An 18371-nucleotide genomic window follows, 5' to 3' on the forward strand; every position below is an offset into this window, starting at 1 on the left:
GTAAGAATTAATGAATATTATATATATATATTATAATTAGTAGTTAATGTAATATACAAAATATATTTAAATTTTATTTCTTAATTAAATAAGAGTTTTTATTTTATTTTTTAATATTTTATTAAATTTGCGCATATTAAATTCACTCTAATTAGATTTTTAAAATTTTTTAAGCAAAACATATTTAATGCAATTATATTTTTTTAATAATAATATTTTTTTTTAATTAATTATTTAAGTACAGTATTCATTCATGTGATTTTTAAAAAATCTAAATAATATATAATATGTATAATTAAAACTTAAAAAAATTATCAGTTAATTTTATTTAATTTTATATTTAATTTAAAATGAATTTATAAAATTATTGTAAATGCATAATTTTAAAAGTGTTAAAGAAACAGTATTGACAAATATTAAATTCAATCTAAATATGTGTTCAAATGGTTTTTAAAAATTCTAAAAAAGTATAATTTAAACTTCCAAATTTAATAATTAATTTTATTTAATTTTATAATTAATTTCAAATTAATTTGTAAAATTGTAGATGTATAATTTAGTGAAGTAATAAAGAAACAAAATAAAATATTAAATTCAATCTAATTAGATTTTTTAATATTTAAATAAAAAATATATAATGAAATAATAACACATTTTTTAAATTAATTATAATATGTGTCTATAAGATTTTTAAAAAATCTAAAAAAGTATAATAAATCTTTCAAATTTATCATTTAATAATTAAATTTTATATATAATTATAAAATTATCGTGGATGAAAATTTTTTAAACAAATTAAGAAACAAAATTTACATATATTAAATTTAATATAATTAATTTTTTTTTTAAATGTTTAAGGGAAAATTATATAAGGAAACAATAATATATTTTTTTATTTTTTTATTTATTATTATATTTGTAATAATAATATAATTATCATTTGATAATTGATTTTACGTATGTATTTAATTTTATAGTTAATTTCAAATTATTTTATAAAATTGTTGTAGATGGATAATTTTAAAAACAATGAAGACAAAATCTTTACATGTTAATCCCATTACATTTTTTAAAAAATTTATAAGTGAAAAATATATACATAGTAAAATAATAATATTTTTAAATTTATTACGTATAGATAATATGTTTTTAAAAAAATACAAAAAAATATAATTTATCATTTATATTAGTAATTTTAATTAATTTTATAATTAAATTTAAACAGATTAAATTAAAATTTTATAACATTGTTGATTTAATAAATGGTTTTATTTTATTTATTTTAAATAATTTAAAATTAAATATGCTATGATTTCTAAAATTTTTATATATTGTAAAAATAATAAAAATTTAGAGAATTACGGTAAATTGAAACAATAATATTGTTAAATGTTAAATCTGTTTTTTTATTTATTTTAAATTATTAAATAACATGATATTATTAGATTTTATAAAGTTTTTTATTAAAATTATTTTCTTCTTTGCCACCTAAATTGATCTGTATTGCATAAAGAAGATAACAAAGAAGGAATAGGTAGGGTAGGTGTGCAAACCTGCCGTTTACAAGCCGCGACATGCACCAAACTCAATAAAAATTCAGGGTGTAAACTATGGAATTGGCCATATATAAAATATCTATAACGCGACAGAGTGGGGTTGGTTTTGCTAGTAGGGATACCCCGTTGAGCGAGCGAGCAAGCGCGGCTGTCAGTTTGGTCGCGGACGCAAGACTAGCAGGCTACGGCCAGCCGATCCTGAAATGTTCTAAACAAAACACGCGCGCCAAGACAACTCGTGCACGCAACGCGATAAAACTATTCGAATTCGCACAACCTCAAAAAACTTCCCCATTCTCGATTTGCCGATTCACAAACTGCACGTCACCTCGTGGATCGCGAGGATCGATCCACACGGGCTTAATTTTGTGGAAGTTCTAAATGGTCTCAGTTCAGTGTAGTGCGAATTATTATTTTCGAATGTTTGGATTATTCTGCTACATTTGAGGTGAGCCTTTATCCGCAGGACGTCAGTCTAATTTTCGCAGGAATATGATTAATGAACCTACCGGCCTTTTTAGAGTGGAATTCAAGTCGTAGCGGCGATTTGGGTTTTATTTTTTCAATAATATTTTGAAATCCGTAATGTTATTCATACATATGTAGTGTAATATAGTTAAGGCAATATGGAAGTCATGGTTCCAACTCTTTTACCAAATTGAAATAAATTACGAATACAATTTATAGGTTAAGTTATAAAACGTTATTTTTTTATATAAATTTTAGTGTTTACATCAAATTTAATTTTTTAGATTATAAATTTTCCTTTACATATGTATATATTTCAAAAAAGCTATTTATTTAAAAAAATTTGAATATTCAAGTAATTGAATACTATTTTTCAAATTTATATATAAAAAAAACTTGATATATATATTATTTAAATCTATTCAAATATTTGAATATTAATTGATTTATGTCCAAATCACTGAAATTTAAATAGTCGAATAATTTAAAAATTCAATTAAAAAAATCAAAGAATACAAAGGACAAAAGAATTGACATTTTTAATTTAATAATAATATATAATTAATAATTAATTTTAATGGTGTAAGTAATGAGTAATTTTTATGGTTATATTTATTTCATTATTTATATATTTATTTTATAATTTTAATAATTCATAATTGCAGTTTACTTTTTTTAGTTATCAAATAATTGAATATGAAAATATTCATTTTTGAATTTTATACTGAAATTCAAATGTTAATAAAGTTTAAGATAAAATAAAGAGGTAATAAATATAAATAAATGTATGAAAATATTTGAATATTCATTGATTAAAATATTCAAATATTCAAAATTGTATTTGTAAATTAAAATATTTCTATAATTTGGTTATTCATTTAAATTAACGAAAGAAAGAGTTTCTTAATTTCTTTATTCAGGACATCTATTATAAACATTCTATCCATCTTATCTGTAAAAACAACATAATTATAAAGTTGAAAAGAGTTGTCAGCTATATTCGATACCACAATATTTTTATACACTAACATAATAAATTGATTAATTAATTTATTTGTTTATTTTAATTAATAGACATTTATTTATATTTTTTGTTATTATTTTATTTTATAATTTGAATAATTCGAATATTCATAATTAAAAACATTTAAAATCAACGAAAGAATATTTTAATTCCTTAATTTTAAAAATATCCATTTTTTATTTTAACTAATGAATAATTTTTTTAACTTTAAAATATGCATATAAATGTATCTAAATATTTAAAAATTCATTGATTCAAATATTCAAAGTTTAATTCAAAGTCGATTATTTAAAAATAATTCTGGAACTTAATTTCTTTGTTCAGGACAATTACTATGGGCATTTTATCTCAAACTTATCTCTTAATAATTGAATATTTATGTATTCGAATATCAAAATATTCATTTTTTTTTATTTTATTCTCTAATTTGACTAATAATATCGAAGTTTTAATTAAATTAACGAATTAAATTACATTAAGAATTTAATATAACTTTAAGAAACGCAAATAAATAAATTTAATAATTTGAATATTCATGGTTTTAAATATTTAAATATACAGAATTGTATTTTGAATTTTTTATTCGAATATATAAATTAAATCAACAAAAAATTTTCAAAGTCCTTAATTATAATATAATTTAATTTGACTAATTCAAATTTCATTAAATTTCAATATTTAATATTAACTGTATGCTCAAATGCAAATATTAAATATAGTTACAAAAGACGAATTAAATTACAACCAAACAAATGTAATTAAATATTATTTTAAATATTCTGATAATTGAATGTTCCATAAATGAACGAAATAAAAATAATATTCGAATATACTTATACTGATTTTTTTGTTTAACATAAATATTATTATTAAAATTATAATCAAAATTTAAATATTCGAATAATTCGTTTATTAAGTCAACGTAATAATATTCCTTCGAATCATTTAATATTAAAAATAACCCTACTCCTTAATTTCTGTGTTCAAAACATTTATTATGGGCTATTTATCTCCCACATATTTGTTGAAACAACATAGTTAAAAATATGTCAATGCACTCTATGAAACAACTTTTTTGTTTATTTTAATTAATGGATTATTTTTATGTTTATACTAATTTAATTTTTTATCATAATTTGAATAATTCGAATATTCATAATTTCAATTTTATGAAAAGCGATTTATTTCATTTGTGAAATAATTGAATATTCAGATTTTCGAGTAAATGAATAAAAAAATATTAATTTTTAAATTCGAATATCAGTGAAGTTCCAAATAAATTAATGATTGAAATTAGGGTCCAGTATTCTTGAGATACGTAAATAAATATATTTAATTATTTGAATATTCATGGTTTAAAATATTTTTACTTTTATGCTCTACTACAAATATTAATGTAGTTAAAAAAATAAATAATTAATTAAATTACGGTACAGTAATTTTTTTAACTTCAAAAAATATGCATGAATATATATTTAAATATTCATGTGAAAAAATGTGTATCTAAACTTATAATATATATTTAAATATTTGAATAATTTGAATATTCCATTAATTAATGAAGTAATATTTGAAGTTACTTAATTTTATTGTTTAACATTTAATTTAATTATTTAAAAGCTGCATAAAAATCAGCAAAATATTTACCCGTTAGATTGAGAGAAAATGGGTGAATATCCTTAAAACAAATATTAATAAAACTGGTATAATATAATTAAACATTTTATTGCCTTTATTAGATAATGCATTATGAGTTAAATTTAATTATAATTTTATTTTCCTATTATAATAAATTAAATAAAATATTTTTTTATTTTTGCGGACTTTATTTAGTATTTGCTATAAATTTGCCATTAAAAATAAATAAAAGAAAAATTTTCATGAATTTCCTAAGGTAAAATTATCTTTTTAATAACACTTTTATTATCCTTTGCGGTTTATTTTTTAATACCTTCCAACCATTTGTAATTAATTTAAAAAATATATAAATCAATTATACAGCTCCAATAAATATAAAGGAAAGTACATAAAAATGTGTTCACGTTATGAAAATTATGATGATCTGTAACTGTCGTGTGAACATTTAAAATTATGGCATCCCACTAGGACCGTGTATCCATAATATCAGCAATGAATAATAACAAATATTAATGACCGGCCATTAAAAATTTTTCGCCGCAATCGTCGCTACATGTTTAAACATGTAAGATATCCCACATTGTCTTGTACATCGATCGACTTGATATATCAGCGATCGTTCGCAGTGCTCCCATTCATATTGACCACGACGGAATGCAAATCGGGATTGAATTGTTAATGAATGTTTGGATGATCAGTTTATTGAGCATATTGATAAACAGCGCGACCGTTGTAGACGATAAATTACGTCGGTTAATAAAAATCGCATCCAGACATTGTCGAAATCAAGCCGCTATACGTTTCAGCGCCAAGATTTATATTACTTTTTAATTCAATCGCCGTTAAATGGAACGGAAGAATTGAAAAGTGATTGATTACGCCAGAAATCAAATTAGTATATCACGGAGATGTATTAAGTGGGATTCCGGGGGAATCCCAAATATCTCAGCCACGCATTAGAGCGTCTAAAAGCTTGTGCATTCAACAAGGCGACGTCCGGAACGGAATCGACGAAAAAAGAAGCCTTAAACACACCCCAGATATTTCAATGGACCTTCTGTTTGATTTCTGTTTGTCTTGAGAACGCACGAAAATCAATTGGACTCGACTGGATGGAATAAAGTTGGTGTTGTTTAAGGATTTAAATTTCCACTACTTAAAGGTCGAAATTGTTTGGATCGTTTTAAAAATTTCACACATTATTTATTGGTAGAGGATATATTCAAATGCAATGTTTTTTCGGGCTTGGTTGCACATGTCTGTTTAAATAAATGGCGCTTCGCCTAATGTCACAGCTTGAGAACCGGAGAAAATTAATATCTATAATTTAAACACTTAAATTCGACGTTATTCGTATACGATAAATCAAGAAATTTGTATTAATTGAAGTTGTGAAATGACTCACATAATCTTAGTTCATATTTGTTCGGTCGTCTTACCGAGGAATACATAAAATTATAATGATTAACCCGCTGGGAAATGAGCCGACAAGACATTTAAATAAAAATACAAGAAGTTTACATATTCAAGTAGTGGTGATAAATTATCGAAACAGAATTATTAATGTTGTTATATTAATGGTGTGTACTCTGTAAACATGAATATTTATATCATTTTAGTAATATGTCAGGTGTGAGATATTATTAATAAACTTAGGCTTTATTATTGACAGTTTTACTCATCTAAATTACAAATTATTATGTGCCAAATTCGTACTGTGGGTTATTAAAATTCATATTTTTTTAAAACTATTAACATAAGTATGTACACGAAAAGGAAGCTTTCCAATTTAAATAACAGAAACGACAGCTTTATTAATTATAATGTTGTGTTAAATACATAAATTGTTGCGAAGGAACAGAAAAGTTTATTAATTCAATTATTTAATTAAATTACTACTCTATTTTAAGTGATATTCTTGACCACAAGAGCGGATATAAATATTTGTGAATTTACAGCTATTTATACTTAAATATTAACTTAATAATTAGCATTCACGCATCTTATAGTTAAACCTCTAAATTAACAAAAACAATAAACTTGAAATTGTTTATGCACAAAAGTAATTTCGAGGACTTTTCTAGTTTTATGCATAATTCATAAATTTACTAAATATTTTATTATTATTAGTTTCCCAGGATGAGTAAAATTACGAATATATTTATAGTAAATGAAAATCGGAATCTATGGCCATTATAAATAAACATTTATGGATAATTTGTATAAATTTACAATTCTATGAAAAATATTATGTTTGAAAAGACTATATAATTTGTATCAAAATACAAGAACTTAACGAGTTAATTTTAATTTTGATATCCTATAACTTTTTCATCATATATACTTATTAATAATTTATTTACAAATAAATAAAAATATAATTTAGGTACTAACACACACTTAAAAAAATAAAATGTCTATATATTTATAATATGAAGTAAGTAAATGCTCAGCAGGATTACTTCTATAAAATAATAATACTTTGACAGTAACAACTGGATTTATGTACTACCTAGAAATTTATAAAATAAGGCAATTCTATGAAAAATATTAACTTTTAAAAGCTTGCTTCTTTGGATTACAATTTTTAACAAAATCTAAAGTATATACTGCAAGTTGTATTAAATGGCAACGAGTTAAATTCCATTTTGGTACCCTATAACTTTTTTATCACATTTATTTATTAATATTTTATATTACAAATAAATAAACACATAATTTAGATATTTTTACACATGTAAAACATAAAATATTTATCTATTAATTCTATTTGATACCCTATAACTTTTTTATCATATTTGTTTATTAATATTTTATTTTACAAATAAATAAACACACAAATTGTAGTCCAAAGATGTAATTATATGTATTGTAAATAGTATTAAATGGCAACGAGTTAAATTCCATTTGGATACCCTGTAACTTTTTTATCATATTTGTTCATTAATATTTTATTTTACAAATGAATAAACATATAATTTAGGTAATTTCACATATGTAAAATATAATATATTTATTTATTAATAATATGAAGTAAGTAAAAGCTGCATAAATTGCTCAACAGGGTTACTTATGTAAAATTATAATATCTGTAACAACAGATTTTTTGTTTTTCTCAGAAATTTATAAAATCATGCAATTTATGAAAAATATTTTTTCTTTGGATTATAATTTTTATCAAACATTAAAGTTTAAAAAGTAACGAGTTAAATTCGTATATATTTATTAATAAATTACATTTTTCCCAAATTAAATGGTTAAATAATAAAACTTCGAATCAGCTTATGAAGATGAAGATCTTTCTAAAACTATCGATAAAGTGTAAACTTTGCTAAAACAACTAACTTTAAATCTTCTTCAAGAGCCGATAATTTTACGAGTTAATTTCCATTTTGATACAATCTTAAAACAGATTAACGAAGTTTTATCTTAATCGTCGTCGGCGATTGGTAATTTGAGAAAATTTATTTCTATATTTATTTTAATTACTAATACGGAAATCTTGGCGCGAATTGGAAAGTGAAACTCGTTTAAGCAGTTATAACATCATTAATTAACCACAAAACTATATGGTTATGACTCCATTAGTTTTTCAGACGCATAAATTTGATGTGACGAAATAATTTTAGCTGATTCACAGGCGCAGGCGAAAGAATGCAATAATTAATGCCAATAAATTATGACCGGGGCTGAGAAGATTTATCGATAAGCGACAGAATGTGATACATTGTGTACGAATGTACCATATAGAGGGTAATGAAAATTTAACAGGGCTTAAATGAACACCGTAATTATCCAGTCGGCAGATTACGGCAAATTACAGACACGCTAAATTCCAATGAAGTCTTATAGCCTTTAAGTTGATGGTATCTTTAATCTTCATTTAGTTGTACACACATAATATATTTTAATCATGATCCACCACGAATTTAATATTCTCAGCTAAGGTAACTTTCTCATGCTGTCAGAAAAACGAAACGAATCTGCTGAACGCGTATAATATTAAATATGTTTCGAGGTGTTGTCGGTCGAAATTAAATTATCCGCAAGTTTTGCCGTCCAATCTGCGGGGTTCATCAGTACCTATTACTTTGGGGTCGGAATTAAAGGAACGTCGGTCCCTGTAGCGAATATTATGTTTATGGCGTGATATCGTGACATTCTTGACCTACACGTAATGGAAATTTAGGAACAATGGAGCCGAACTGAGGTCCTGGCTCAGGGATTATGATTATACAATGGCTTTCCGTGCGGATAATCGTGAATTATGAACAGTTTCGGAGGACAAAAAGCCTAACCGGGTTCGGTGTATGGTAATTAAGGACCGGCTTGCCTCTTGGACACCACTTCCGAACGCCGATCATTATTTTATTCGATGTAATCAACAACTGGAAATCATTTCAGGTGGTCTAAAAATGTCCACCGCTGAAAAAATGTCAAGTTAATTGACTCTTCGGCATTGATAACAAAAGGAAACTGTGTAAAACTAAAGTAGTTGTTAAATCTCTTGGCAACACAGAGAGAGAGAGTATCAACAAGTTGCAAATAACTTCTATCTCTAAAAGACTTGCAGCTTTGTTTAGTTTGGGGTGTAATATATTTTTATATCCCGTTTGCATATTTTACAGTATAAAGTTGTTAGTATAAAATATGTTTTATATCTTTTTAACGCTTCGATTTCAATTTTAATATTGTTGTGCATATAAAACTTCAAGACAATTTTATACTTTATCTCCATTTTATGTTTTGATATCAGATTCGAATCCAATCTCATGTGTTCTTCAGATTTCATGTTATTTACAACTATATACATATTGAAAATATTATTAAACAAGGAATTTCTAAAATAGGTGGTTAAAATTTGGGTGCAATTAGAACACGACCAATAAGGAATAATATTAAATTTGGCAAAAAATACGAAAAGTTTAATAGTTTTAAAAAATATTCAGTTGTGTAGAAAAAGAGGGGAGCCCCCGAATCTGTACTACTATATTATTAAGGAAAAAGTTAGTAACATTGAATTATAGGCATGTATTTTAGGATAGTACCTACCAAATTTAAAAACAATTGGACCAAAGTTTACGGAAGTATCAGAAGAAAAATGTTTGAAATATAAATTGGAGAGGCTGTATTTTCTTCAGAAGAAATTTTAGAAAAAAAATAGATATTCTTCATTCTTGCACGTAAATTGTTCATGATTAAATAAGTAATAGCAAAATTAAATTATTTTGATAATTTTTAGCAGATGTAGATTGTGGGACAAAATATGTTAACAAAAGTAATCCATAAGATATCTGATCAAAATTTGGGACCAACAATGAGGAAAATCTAAATAACTTTTTCCTTGTTTCCTCCTGAAGAAGATACAGCCCCTTAGCCATATCTCCAACTATTAATACTTTAAAATTATGCGCATAATTTAGAAGACAAAAGATTCTCTTATTTAATATTGATTACTGCAGTCGTTTTAGGATATTTCAGTTTTAATATTTGAAGAAACGTCTGTGATATTCAAATTAAGAGGAGTACCTTTTTTCTAAATTGTGCAAAGAATATGAAAAGCTTAAAAGTTTTAAAAAATATTTAGTGGTGTAAAAAATAGGGTGGAAAAAAGGGGAGAACCTTCTAGAATGTACGCCACTGCAACAATATGGAAAAAGTTTATTATATTGGGTATACAAGGATATATTTTAGGATAATACATACCAAGTTTAAACAAAATTGGACTAAAGTGTACACAAATATGAAAAAAAAAAAACAATTTTTTAAATTTAAATTTGAGGGTCTGTATTTTCTTCAGTAGAAAAGATTTTCTTCAGTATTAGTCATGTTGTAACTGCTCCCAAATTTTGATCAATCATTTATTAAACACTTTGTATATTTCTTTATGTTTTATAACAGTGGTTTATAGTTATTTTAGTATCACATCATGATTTTCCTATAATTGCACCAACAATTTTGAATATAACTCGAGATCTAATTGACAGATTTGGCTAAACAATCATCCAAATTTAAGATAAATGAACATTCTATAACTTTCATTTATATAATTTTGAGAGTGTTCTAGTAGTGCAGATGCCAGCGATTTTAATAACTTAATAAAGTCGGTCAAAATTTGATAACTAAAATTCACATATTATGCTAAGATAAATCACAAAATTAAGTCTATTAAATTTTTTACTTAAATATAACACTTTTACAAAGTATTCTCTTTAACTGAAATAATCAAAATTAAATATATCTTTGATACAATAGAATTGAATTATACAAATTATGGTTCTTTTTCGATTCTTCGTTATAAAATTAAGTGTAAATCTCAAGTTTGTAAATTAGTGTAATTATTGTTTAAGTAAAATATGCAAATATTTTTATTATTTTAGGTATTTAGGGCATAACTTGAGGGATCAATTATATTACAAGTTGTAGTTTGCAAATAGAAAACAATCCAAATTACCCAACAATTCTGTATTAAAATTAGTTTAATTCCTATGTAATTTAGTGCACCCTCAAACATTCAATATGTAACTGCAAACAGTGAACGCACACAAACTGGTCGACGATTTGCATAAAGCCCTGGCTTGAAATACAGTTATCCGTAATGATAGTAATGTAATGAAGTGTTTTAATTATTTTTGTTGTGACAATGTATTTCTAAGCGGGACAGGAAAGAAAATGGAGGGTTCCGTATCGAAAAAGGGAACTGCTTTTAAATTACTTCGATAAGTTGGTGTGCAGTGAAATAGAACGCTCGCAGCGATTTCTGCTGCTGAATACTAAAAGACGATTCCGTAAAAACGTCCTCCGTTCACAATCCCATTTTCCATTGTTAACGGTTTCAGTATTCCCCGATTCACGGCAAAAATACATGCAAGATACCATCAATGCAATATGAATGGGACTGAGTAATTAATTACTTGCCGTTCTCCCATTACGTTTTCGAACTATCGATTTTTTTTAACGTACGTTTTAATTAACCGTACCGGGTGAATTTTAAAATACTGTTCTAAATTGATGTTATCTCTTGAATTTTTAGCGCCCTCCATGGTATTCCCATCAGATAATTCGATGCATCAGAATGCGCGACGTCGCCCTTTATAACCATATTTTCTTGTTGAGCAACACGTGAATTTCGTGTGGCCTCACCCTTTAAAAAATACGTGACTGTCGTACGAACGACGCCCCGCGCCCGTGCCCTTGTCTACGCTAATGTATAAATATTAATAAGGGATGAACAACCCGTTAATGACGGATAATGGCCAGCTAGACTGGTCACGCATCTCTTTTGAAAAATGGAGGATAAAATGGACAATTAACATAATAAAGTTGATGGCGGTCTGTGAAACTTTCAATTTCGTTTCGATGGGAAGTTTTATTAGAAAGTTGGGGTGTTGTTTATTGCGTCTAGGAGAAGTTTAATATAATTGTGGGGTTGACGGGTTCGGTTTATTCATAAGTCCCATCGGTACGTGCTTATTAATTATTTTTTAAGTACGGTTTTTATGCTTTGTTGACATACTATGAATGGGAACTCCAGACTTTATAATTATAATTTTTTAGATCCACTTTAATTATCCATATACTTCAGCTTATTGAGCTGATTGACTGTGTAAACACAGTGAATATTATGATGATTTTGAGTTTGATTTGTTTTTAATTACACAATTATTAATTAATTAATTAATTATTAAAATACTTCAATTATTGATATGTGTGTAACCATAGTCTCAATGAAATTTTGGTGATTATTCAGATGATTTTTAATCAGATTTGTTTTTAATTATATAAATATGAATTTGTAGAAAATGCTTTTTTAAATTTCATTTTGAAAATTATATAAACATCTGACCTGGAAAAAGATGTATAAAAAGGACAATTAACGTAATAAAATTGTTAGTGGTTTATAAAATGTCAAATTTTGTTTCAGATGGGAAGTTTTATTAAAGAGTTGGGGTCTTGTTTAATGTGTTTAGTAAAGTTTAAAATAATTGTGCTGTTAACGAGTTTAGTTTATTAAGTAAGTCCCTTTAATAGGTGCCAATTAATTATTTTTAAAGGATGTTTTTTATCCATTGTTGACATAATATTAATAAGAATTCCAGACTTTATAAATATTATTTCGTAGATTAAATATAATTAATCACGTTTGTTTGTAAACACGGTCATGACAAATTTTTCAACGATATTCGTTGATTTAGAGTTCGATTTATCTTGAATTATATTATATTATACATTGTTTACATACTATTTATACAAATTCCAGACTTAATACTTAGTTTCTGCGATTAAATTTAATAATTTGTATACTGGAGCTCGTTGATCTGTTTGTAAACACAGTGTCAATCTATTTTTGGAGGATGATTCAGATATGTCCGAATTTGAAGTGGTTTTAATTATGCAAATATGAATTTATGAAAAAAGGCAGTTTAAATTTCAACTTGTGAATCACAAAAAATAAAAATGCTTACCCAGTTCGTCGTTCACATGTTATTTGGAGCCGGTCACACCGACACGACAGTAAAATTAAAAAAGAAAATTTAATATTTTAAAAGACGGCGAAATTAGATGTGTCACTTCTGTTAACTATATAATAAAACATAATTGAGGAAATAATTTCCTGTTCAAGGTTCTCAACCAAAACCGTAAACGTTCATGGCAATGATTAACGGATTTTTATTGTCGCCGCAAAATGGAAAATCTAAATAACCCGAAATGATTTATGCGACCTGTGTAATCGTGACCATTAGTAGTTTATTTCGGTACACACTCCCTATTATGTGAAACAGTACGATAAATCATAAAATTGTTTCTTGCAACACTTCAAAGAATAGATATAATATTCCATAAAGATAAGTTTGAGGAAGTGTTCAGCGTATTTTAGAGCACGCCACAGTTGGCACGAAAAGATATGCCAATTAGTACGAGCGACAATTAGTTGCATTAGTTGAGTTATGCCCTCGGTTACACTGAAATAAAGCAGACGAAGTGCTTTACAGCCCAACCTTATATGGCGAACTCCCGACCTGACGCAATACAAACAATCTAGGCTTCTGATCGGGACATTCCATGTTTATGTGTCAAACGTCAACAATTAAGCAATAAATATAAGAATACCTTCAACATAAAAAATATAAAAATATAAGTTAACAATACCTTGTATTTCCATTCTTGTTTTGTAGTGAAGCATTTCCACGCCTGTGCATGCCTCTAATTAGATTGTCCTCGAGAAATATTATTCCATTCTTCATCTGTAGCTTGTGGCAGCTCTGGAATACTCATGGGAGGATTAACTGGACTGAATTAACCTGGTAGCCCCTCCATTCTTTAAATTTTACGTCAATGTAAATTTGTCCAGTTATTATAACAGGAACATGTACCAAAGCAGTTCTTTTTTCATAGATGATTCCACCCTGTATATAAAATCACATCACCAGCAACAGTGAGTCGTTGCTATGCACTTCTTCTTCAAACTTTGACTATTGAGGCAAAAGCCAATTTTTATGAAGATATGTCCATTTTAGTCTTGATTTTCTGTGTCTAAATAATGGCCTAGACACTCTTAAAGGTCTTCTAAATCTTAATCAACTTACAACAATCCGACTTTTAATAGTTGCATTCGAAATGAATTTGTGACATATAGCCTGATAAGGACTCCTAAGGTTGCTAACAGTTATTCACCTATTTCTCATAATCCTCGTAACGTAACGTACTGTCATGAATGTTCAGTCTTTGAGCAATATGTTTATATGACAAATGTTCTTCATGTACTATGATCTTTGATCAATAAATGTTTGACGATACATAAATAAATTCTCTTTGATTAAAATTGTGATAATTTTTTTGACGCAAAACCAGTAAAATTTATCATATCTCAAGGGGGTGCAAGATTATTATTTTGTGAAATCTGTAATGGTAAGAGAAGTCTTCGGCCAGTGGAATGGCCCGTGGTTGTGGCCAATACGCCACCAACGTATCTCTATAGCGGTGGCGAATAGGCAAACGGCAGGAACGCAGTGAATTACTGCCGTCGAAGACAAACACTCCAGTGTCTAATCCGATATCTTAGTTAATTTTAAAATGTGATGAAGTCGGCACACTAACAGCCATTCATTTAACCGGCGACAAGATCAGGGGGCTTTGTGTGCCACAGTCGCGAGAGTGTATTGCACGAATGAGCCGTGGGTGTAATTATTTCCGAAGAATGTTTCTGCTTGTCGTTTTGTCGTTGGGGAAATTTTTACCAGACTCGGTCGTTATTCATTCTCCGACTGCGACTTATTCGGAGCGCACTCTCTAAATTTAAGCGGAGATTCTTCGTCGCCCCAAAATGATCCGACGTTGCCAGGCACGACACATGGGTGTTTCAAAAGTCGGCGGTACGTAATACGGTGCAGTTCCCATGTTAACAGACCGGCCACCTGAATTATTTATATTCATTGTCCGTCGTGCGTTCATTTCAGTAAACGCGGTGGGGCATCGGCATTGTTCTTCGTGAGCAGGTGCTAACTTAAGAACGATGTGAATAAATTTCACGAGAGTACTTTTCGCCGCGTCAGTTCTGGTTAACAAATTACCCTTTTAACGACACCACGTCCCGTTGCCACCACTCTAATACCCGTTCATATATCATTTTTGCTGATTGCTTATGACTTAATACCGTGTCGGTTAAATCTCAATCGTGCCACTCTAATTGATACATGAGGCTTAAAAATTGACGGAATTAATATTATGCTGAACATCTGCTTTAATAAAACTAAATTTTCAGCCATCAGCTGGAAAGTTATAATTAATTGAAATCGTAATGAATAAATTGATATTTAATTATTCATTTGGATGAAAAAGAGATATAATTAATCATGTATTGCAATTATTGTATTATCTCATTGTTATTCATGTATTAATACGGTTGGAGGTTATAAATTATATTTCTTGTCTCGCTTACTGATTAATATTAATTCCTTAAATATATAGTACTACAGTTCGGATAATAGTAAGAAAGATAAAGCTAATTATACATATTAAGACAATAAAAATTATTTGTTCTTTAGACATTAGTTTACAACTTAGAAAAATATCTTCCTTTTATATACCACTAATTTTGCTATAAATTATGGAACATGAAAGCTGAACAATTAATTATTGATTTTTTTAGTATAGTATTCAAATTAAATATAGATGAATATTCTACGACTCATTTATTTATATATAGTTTTGAAATTGGTACTGTAGATTTTTATGCTTTTCCTTTCTTTTTATTGAGCTAATTGAAATTCATGTAAAGAAATTAAAATGGACTTAATTTTCTGATTTCTATTATTCCCAGCAAAATATGTGTTTTTTTATGTTAATTTTTGACGACAAAAAGCCGACTTTCTTAAAGTTATTGAAATCGTCGGCATCTGAACTACTGGACCAATCTCAAAATTACATAATTGAAAGTTGTAGAATGTTTATTTAAATTTAATTTGAATGCTTGTTTAACCAAATCGGTCAATTAGATCTTGACTTATATTCAAAAATGTGAGTACAACAAATAAATAATCAAAAATTTTTGAAAATGGTTCCATAAAAAAATATTAAGTGTAATTTTCGTGTAGATAAAATAGCTATAAACCAATGTTACAAATGAGGAATAAGAATAAGCTACGGTAAATTAGATCGAGTTGAAAGTTTAATCTGTGTGACTCGTGTAAAAACCGTATTCGTGTTATTGAACCGCTGTTATCTATACAGTTCCTGAAATAAATGCGTTCGCAGTACCGTAATTAAGAGAATTAACTAATAAAATTATAATTGTTATTATGATAATGAATCAATTAAATTATTTGAATAATAAAACGCGACTTTTATTACCCTGACCTCTGTTTTTCCTTTTCTTAATTGATAATTATTTAAGATAAAAACACATTTCATCAATAAACGCAGCCTAGAAAAAATTTAAAAAATACCTTTTAACATTCAATTTCCAATTTTTTTACATCCCAAGATGCCAACCAGCAAGAAGTACTTAGTACTATACAATAATCTCCCGGGGAAATTAAAACTAACGTATGTTAATTTATTCAAAGCAAGTTTTTTCTTTTCCTGTCAATTACCAGTTGCTATTCCACAAGTGTCTTAAGCTATTTACATAGACACTTTTATGTTTTCCTTTAGAAAATTTATTTTCGTACGTCCACAATTAACCATTATTTACGATCGTCATTACCCAGTGTAACTTGTCGAATGTAAATTATGATTATTTGCAGCTCGTTAATAACTTAACTCATTCTTAAAACATAATCGTATGTGCGGGACTGCGAAAAAAAGGGCACAGCTTTGAATTTTTGCCCTCGTTGATTGAATAAATCAAATGATTGGAAATTCGAAAAATTAATCCTACAAACTTTTTGTGCAAACAAGCTGCTAATTCGCACTGGTATGTAAATACGGCATTGACAGTTTTAAAATACGATTCCGCTTTGCATGTGTAATGAATCTAAATTTAAAAGTTACGCATTTAATTGATTGTAAAACAGGCGTGTATCATCTCTAATTTGGTATACTTTTCAGCCAATTAATTAGTTACCAATTAGAATAAAACTCGAATTAATATCGCCTTCTGCACCTGTTCGTTTGATTTTCTAAAACGCCATAAATTGTCGTTATTAATGACACGGCACTGTCATAGAGCAATTTCGAATCGAACGTAGATATTTATCTGTAAGATAGAACTAGTTTGTTCGATTGGAATTATGGGTGGCGAATGGTTGTAATAAACAATAAGGAAGTGAAACATGATGTTTAATTTTAAACTGCAGATAAATCCCTATAATTTTAATTCGTCGTGTGGGACGTTAATGCGGCATATAAATTTAATAAAACAATTAAAAACTTCCCCTTTTAGTCTGATTAATGAATCTGTATTATTATTCTGGTCAACGGACATTTAACACACAAGCCAGAGCGCACGGTAATGTAAAACGAGAGAGTTAATCTTTGCTTCTGTGTTTATTAACTAGTGTTGTTGGACGGATTAACAAGTTAAATGTTTATTCAGGTAAATGGAAACTTAACGATATGTGTAAGCCCAGAACGAAAGCACTATCTGCTTCATGGTGAATGTGTTCAAATGATCATCCAGGTGTATTATTTGTGTTATTAACATCGGATTATTTGTGTTTATTAACATCGTAACAACTGTTTGTTGGCGAATTTGTTTTAGAGAAAAGTCTACTGCGGTTTTATATACTTAATAAATTGTTGTGTTTGAGAGTAAACTAATGAAAGCAAACCTCTGTAATAAAATATTTCTTAAAGTGATATATTTCGTTTATTTATTTTTTTCATGTAATTATTTTTTCATAAAATACAATGCTTTGTTTCTGTAGCTTAATATTTTTATAGAGAATTACGACTTTTTTAATAATCGACTAACCACAAACTACTAACCGGCGTTAATTATTTATTTGTTGACTAATCCCATCATTATATTTTTATAATTTTTTTTAAGAATTTACTGATATTTATAAGATTTTAAAATCCTACTAACACTTTATTTCTTAGTTGACAAATCCCAGCATTAGTTTTTTATATATTTTTTTATTATTTAAGAATTTGATGATATCTATAAGATTTTAAATACCGACTAATATTTCATTTGTTAGTCTACTAATCCCATCATTATATTTTATATATTTTTTATTATT

General features: G+C 27.1%; 1 protein-coding gene across 1 annotated transcript in view; it reads left to right on the forward strand.

The window, feature by feature from the left end:
• Positions 1-1736: 1736 nt before the first annotated feature.
• The window catches only part of LOC109607584 (epithelial discoidin domain-containing receptor 1-like), a 101608-nt gene continuing 84973 nt past the window's right edge, over positions 1737-18371 (forward strand). The window contains exon 1 of the mRNA XM_049963014.1: positions 1737-2004. The gene's annotated coding sequence lies outside the window, so the exon portion shown is untranslated. The remainder of the gene's footprint in view (positions 2005-18371) is intronic.

Source organism: Aethina tumida, chromosome 2, assembly GCF_024364675.1.
Source record: "Aethina tumida isolate Nest 87 chromosome 2, icAetTumi1.1, whole genome shotgun sequence".
In the NCBI taxonomy this organism is placed as follows: Eukaryota; Metazoa; Arthropoda; class Insecta; order Coleoptera; family Nitidulidae; genus Aethina; species Aethina tumida.